This window comes from Sturnira hondurensis, unplaced genomic scaffold (genome assembly GCF_014824575.4).
Source record: "Sturnira hondurensis isolate 20B ecotype Veracruz unplaced genomic scaffold, ASM1482457v3 Scaffold0023226, whole genome shotgun sequence".
NCBI lineage: Eukaryota > Metazoa > Chordata > Mammalia > Chiroptera > Phyllostomidae > Sturnira > Sturnira hondurensis.
In genome coordinates, this window is record NW_028095857.1 from 2441483 (window position 1) to 2448064 (window position 6582).

Below are 6582 nucleotides of genomic sequence, written 5' to 3' on the forward strand. Positions count from 1 at the left end.
TGCCTCTCACATGTCCCCTACTGGGGACCTGGCCTGCAATCCAGGCTTGTGCCCTGACTGGGAATTAAACCGGTGACCCTTTGCTTCACAGGCCTGCACTCAATCCACTGAGCCACACCAGCCAGGGCCCAAGCTAGGGAAGTTTTCAATCATGATTTCTTCGAATGGGCTCTAAATTCCTTTCTCTCTCTCTCTTTCTTCCCATTTTGGTACCCCTAGGAGTCAGCTGTTTTATGTTATTTTCCTAAAGGTATCTTAAATTATCCTCATTTAAAAATTTTTCTTCTCCGATTGAGTTGTTTCTGCTGCTTTGTCTTCCAATTCATTGATATTTTCCTATGTTGAATTCAGCTAACTGTTTATTCCCTGTAGTGTATTCTTAATTTTAGATATTTTATTCATTTCTGACTAGTTCTTTTTTTATGGTCCCTACACTTCTTTTTATGTTTACTGTCTCTTTGTTAAAGTCTCACTATTTTCACCTATTCTTCTATGTTCCTTGATTATCTTTAGAAGCATTGTTTTGAAATCTATATGTGGTAGATAGCTTTTCTCAATTTCATTTAGTTCTTTCCCTGGAATTACCTCCTGTTGTTTTGTTGAAGGCATGTTTCTCTGTCTCCTCATTTTTGGCTTGTTATGTAGATCTACTATGTCCCCTGTCTTAGTAGTGTGGCCTTATGTAGTAGTTGTCCTGTGCAACCCAGTGGTGCAGTCTTCTTGATCACCTGAGTTGGAGGCTCCAGGAATGTCACTTGTATGGGTTATTTGAGTCTTCTTGTTGTAATTCAGCCTTGATTACTATCAGTCTGTCTACGTGTGGTGTTGACCCCCAGTTGGCTGACTACTTGGGGTACCAAATAACCATGGTTTAGATCAACCATGACCACAGTGTATAAGCTGATGACCACATGAAGCAATGTTTTTTTCAGCAGGGTTTGGTGATTGCCAAGTTCTCCCTTAGGATATGCCACTTGTGAAGCTAATTGGAATCATGCACTGATATTGTATGAATTTCACCAATGAGTGTGTTGCTTCTGGAGCCTTTTTGGAAGTACTCTGGTCCAGATCAATATTAGACACTGCCTGTGGCTGCCTCTAAGCAACTTGTTTAGAGATGCAAAGCTATCCAAAGTTTGTAGCTGTCTCTGCTTTTCTGGGTGTGTGTTGGAAAGACAAAACTGTGTACCAAGCCCGGTATTTAACAGCACTGAGTCCAGGGGCAGGTCATAAAAAGTCCCAAGATACCTCAAGATCTGCCTCCACCTGCCTCCACCTATCAGATGTGTGTTAGGCTCAGTCACTGAAAGCCTCTGGTGGCACTCAAATTGCAAGAGGTAGGTTCTCAGTGAGTTATCAGGTAGAGGCTAGTAGTTTTCATCAGATTGATACAGGTTCATACTCAATGCCAGTGCTCTGTCTGAGGCCACTCAGCAAAAGATACAGGGTATACCAAGTCCAACTGCCACCTGCTGGGTGCCTAAAGACCCTTGTGGTGGAGTGCGGTTTCATGGAGTCTTCATGGTGAGGCCAAATGAGTTTACTAGGCCAAAATAGGTCAAGATTTGTCCATGTTAAGGAAGGTCTCTGCAAAAGTCAAACATGGGAGAAAAATGACCATATCCTAGAACCACACAAATCAGTCTGCCCTGGACTGTTCCTGGACCTTCTGAATAGCTGCAGTTTGGCAGAGATGTTCTGGAAACATGGAGGTTGAGGCTAGTGAATCTCACATAATGGGCAGGTACTGGGAAGATTCACAGGAAGGTGGGAGGAATGACCCCACATTTGAGAGCCATACAATTCAGTCTGTCCCAGATTCTGCCTAGACCTCCTGGGAAGCAAAGTTTCAGCAACATGAATCTGCCAAAAGTCAGGAGGTTTGTGCTACCTAGAGTCCAGAGGTTGGGGCTACTGGACCTTCCTTGAGTGGTAGGTGTAGGTCAGATTTATGGGAAGGTGAGGGGAATAGTCAATGACCCAGAGCCACACAACTCAGTAACTGACACCCACTGAGTATGCCCAGGCAGCTGACTTCTCCCCAGGGCATGATCTCTACAGGGTGGGGTGGTAGGAAGTCCATCAGGGGAAGGCATTACATTCCTCAAGGCTAATGCTATAGGCTGGGGAGTTATCCATCCAAGAAAGGTGGCATCTGCTGTTTGGTAGAGGGACTCAGTCCAGGAAATGTGGCAGTTGTCCCTTCGTATCTCTCTCCAGATCCACAAACCCAAATATCTCCTCACATGACTCTAATTTGCTCTTTCATCCCTATGCTGGAGCCCCGAGTGAGTGGCTATGAACAAGATTTTGTATGCTGGTCTTATAAGAAGATGCCTGGGTTTCTAGCAGACTCCCATCTCTCCTTGGGAGACAGAATCTTTGCTCATTTTCATAAACAGGTGTTATGTAAGCACCTTTTCCAGTCACTGGTGTTCTGAGCCAGGGGCCCTGGCATGTTGTTGAAACCCTATTCTCCAAAGGTGAAACCTTTTTAGCTGAGATATCCATTCCACTTCTCAGCCACTGCTCATAGGTGTGAGGTCAAGGTCAAGCCTTTTCATATCTCCACCCTTCCTACCAGTCTTGGTGTGGCTTCTTCTATAAGTTCTTGGTTGTAAGACTTCTCTTCAGCTAGTTTTCAGTTGGTTATTCAGGTTTATTGTTCCATATTTTACTTATAATTACAGTTTAGTCCTGGGGGTGGGGTGAACATACCTACCACATACTCCACTACTGTCTTGGATTCTCATCCTAAACTAATAGTCATTAAGTTACAATTGTATGTCAGAGACTACCTCATGTAATCTTCAGAGTAACCCCATAATGCAAGTACTATTGTTATTCATATTTTACAGATAAATAAAATAAGGAGAATAAGACAAATTGTGAAAGGATTTCTGCCTGACCGCCACTGCACCACAATCAAGGACACTAGTCATTTGCAACCTATCAAGCTAGCCAGAGTCTCCAAGGTGCTGGGTCGAACCAGTTCCCAGGGACAGTACAAGCAAGTGCATGTGGAATTCAGGGATGACATGAAGTGTTCCATCATTTCCAATGTGAAATGTCCCATGCATGAAAGCTACAGGTTCACCTTATTTAAGTCAGAGCAAGAAGCTTGAAGGGTGTGTTGAATTTGGATCTTGCTCTTGGATGTCTGAATAGACCTCATGGCCCAGGGGGATGATATGTTGATTGCTAATAAAGCATTTATATTGTATGAGAAAAAGGTGAAGGGATTAAGCAAACAAAAAAACTCAGAAACACAGACAACAGTGTGGTGATTACTAGAGAAAAGGAGTGGGGAGATAGGAGAAGGTAAAGTATGGATAAATGGTGGTAGAAGGAGACTTGATTTTGGGTGGTGAATACACAATACAATATAAAGATCATGTATTGTAAAATTGTACACTTGAAATATATAATTTTGTTAACCAATTTCACCCTAGTAAATGCAATAAAAAAGAAAAATGGGTAAGTTTAAGTGATGTACCCAAGAGCACACTGCTAATAAATATCAGACCCAGAATTTGAAATCAAATGCAAACATCTAAAATAAAAAAATATATATGTGGATTGAGGAGAGCATCTGAGTTTAGCACTTTTAGGTCAATTAAAAAAGGTAAAAATAATTGAGATTGATTTTTGCATGGAAGTTAAGTTACCATAAAAGGTACTTACTAACCTGGACTGTCAGTCCATTTGTGTCCCCAGTGCCTAGAACATTATAGGTGCTCAAAAATATGCATTAAAGGAATACTTCATTTTATGAACAAACTGATAAACACCATTGTGATTTTCAAAAACTGATACCCAGGATCTTGTAGGGATATACTTCAAACTCTTACTCACAGGTGTTTGCAAAATAATTGAAATAGAAACATTAAAGAGGATTTAGAGCAGTCTATATGTAGACTTTACAAGTTCTGAGGACCCTCCATGAAGATGTCAAAGATAAATACTGAAAGGAGACTATTAAACTCAAGCATTTGAGGTGTAAACCTGCATTTGCTAGAGTAGCCTGTGGCTTTCTTTGCCAGATTTCATCTCTGCAGTAAACAGCTGATTCCAGCTTTATTTAGAGATGAGCTCAGCTTTCTTAACTTTAGCAATTTATTAAGATATTAAGGACAAACCCTTATATTCAGCTAACGATAGAATCATCATTTCACAAAGCTTATTCATTTATTTTCGATGTAAGGAAATAACAGCATAAACTGAACATTCACTGCAGGGGATTTTCTCCTCATCATTCAAGGATAAAATGTGACGAAGATGATGAGGTCAATTATTCTTTAGCAACAAAGAGCAATTTCTTTAAGTACATCAAAATACGTAGAAGGTATATTTTAGCCTTTGCTAGGCATGTAGTCACTTCCCTGGCTGAAGGGAGACTTTTTTAATGTTATAGCAATGCTACAATGCCCATTTCCTTTTGATCAATCAATAGGGAACACAGATAATTCAGCAAGGTAAAATTAGTCTCTTTTCTATCTCATAGAGTATGGGTCCCAAACTGACTGTCGTGGATACAAATCTACAGAACAAATGTTTCTTTTCAAACCAGCTGGCTCTGAATGCCTGCTTCTTTTCTGAAGGTGCCAGTTGTCTCCTCCTAGAAAAAAAGATCACTCCATCATTCCCCTTAACCATCTAAAATAAAAAGAGGATAAATTTATTTGGGCATAAACTTAAAAAATAATCACCAGAAAACCTGTGCAATGAACAGGTTTAAAACTCAAAGCAGAGCAAAACCATTAAACATGGTGTAGGTATGTGAGGTATCCATTAAACACTGCCACACATACATACAGGGCCATTCAAGTCTGACTACCCTGAGCAAAATCACTTCATGTTCTGCCCCATTGTCCAATTTTGTGGTTTTGTACAAAAGAGAAATCATGCAAATAGAGATTGATTGTGATATTCAGTTTGTTGGTAAAACCCCCCAAATCACACTAAGGTTGTCATTGTCTAAAGCAATTCACAGGGGCTGTCTTTGTTGCAAATCAACACTTCCAAGTGCCTAGGAATAGCATCTAGGCTTCTAGATTCTAAGAAAGGCACTGCATTTTCTAAGTGAATCCACAGAAATACAATATTCAAGGTCATCTAGCAAGTTGCTCTACCATTGTCTAGTCATATCTAATAAAACAACTCTCAATGATTTGTTCCTTTTCACCTTAACCATTTTTCAAATATTGTTACTGCACCTCCCCATACCCCAATCTGCACATTGAATATGTTATTAGTCTAAGTGTCTAAATTCTTCTTCACATACATTTTTGCTAATGTGTAGAAGTAGGCTGATAGGAAAAAATCAGTTTGTTTTGTTGTTGTTGTTAAGGCTGGCATGTGGATGCACTCCTAATTTCATTATGAATTAGAAAGTTGCCATAAAAATAACATGGATAACTATGCCCTGAAGACCCAATCCAACCAAATACATTGGTGTGTATATACGACCAAAGACATTTGTGAACACGTTCTACAAATCAGCACAGTCTTTTTGTACATTGAAAGTTTAAACACTCACTTAGTAAAGCCAACTGTTTAGGTGCACTACAAATATTCTTACTCGGCCATTTTAATATCACTGCTTAATTAATAGTATTCAACAAAGCAATTTAATTATATTTCCCATAATATCACTTCCCTTTATGTTTTCATTTTCCCTAGTAACTCAGTCTTGAGACCCTTAAACCCATCCTATATTTTTCTTTTCTTCCCTGTGTAATCATTCTCCAATTGGAGCAATTCTTTATCACAGTTATCTCCTTGCCTATGGCTTTGTTTCTAATTCAACTATCACTTCAGAACAGGCCCCTTCCACTTCCTATCATACTGTCCTAGTTGCTCTCCTCTCCAAACCACATTATAGATTATGGAAAGGTTAATTAACCTAAAATTATACTGAATACCTGCTATTCCCCTCTTCACAAATTTTCAGTGGTTCCCCATGGTCTAAAGGATAAAACTGTTAAACTGAGTTAGGCCACCAAAATTTTATTGCTCTCTATTCTACACCTACCTCAACTCTGGCTAAAACAATAGAGGAAGGAAATTTCACTTAATTAGTACACCAAATATTACTTGAGCACTTCATGCATACTTAATGTAATCCTCACACCAACCTTCTAAAGGAAATACTTTATCAGTATTTGATGAAGAAGAAATGGAACTCAGATAGGTGAAGGTCAAACAGGACCTATGTGTTTAATCTTGAATTTCAACAAACATTTATCTTCCTGATTCTAATTGTCAGTGCTCTTTTCACAGTACCCATAGTCTAATCTTTTCATATTATGTTTTTTTTCAAAATAGGCCATAATATTTCACCTCTGCCCTTTCATACATGCTGATACCCCTGTCAGTAACACCTTCTTCACATCCTCCCAACCTTCATTCCAACGCACTCACTCCTTGTGTATTTCATCAATCTTTCAAAGTCAAGCATGTATGAAGTCACACTTAACTCATTTTGTTTCTAGAATATGCCACTTGGTATTATTATTTGTTTTTTCATGAACACATTTTTCTTTTAACTGGATTACAAACTCTTTATGATCTCAAATTTTC

General features: G+C 39.2%; 1 pseudogene; it reads left to right on the forward strand.

Moving 5' to 3' along the window:
* The first annotated feature begins 1706 nt into the window (after positions 1-1706).
* Positions 1707-3137, forward strand: LOC118980731 (40S ribosomal protein S28-like; annotated as a pseudogene).
* The last annotated feature ends 3445 nt before the right edge of the window (positions 3138-6582 follow it).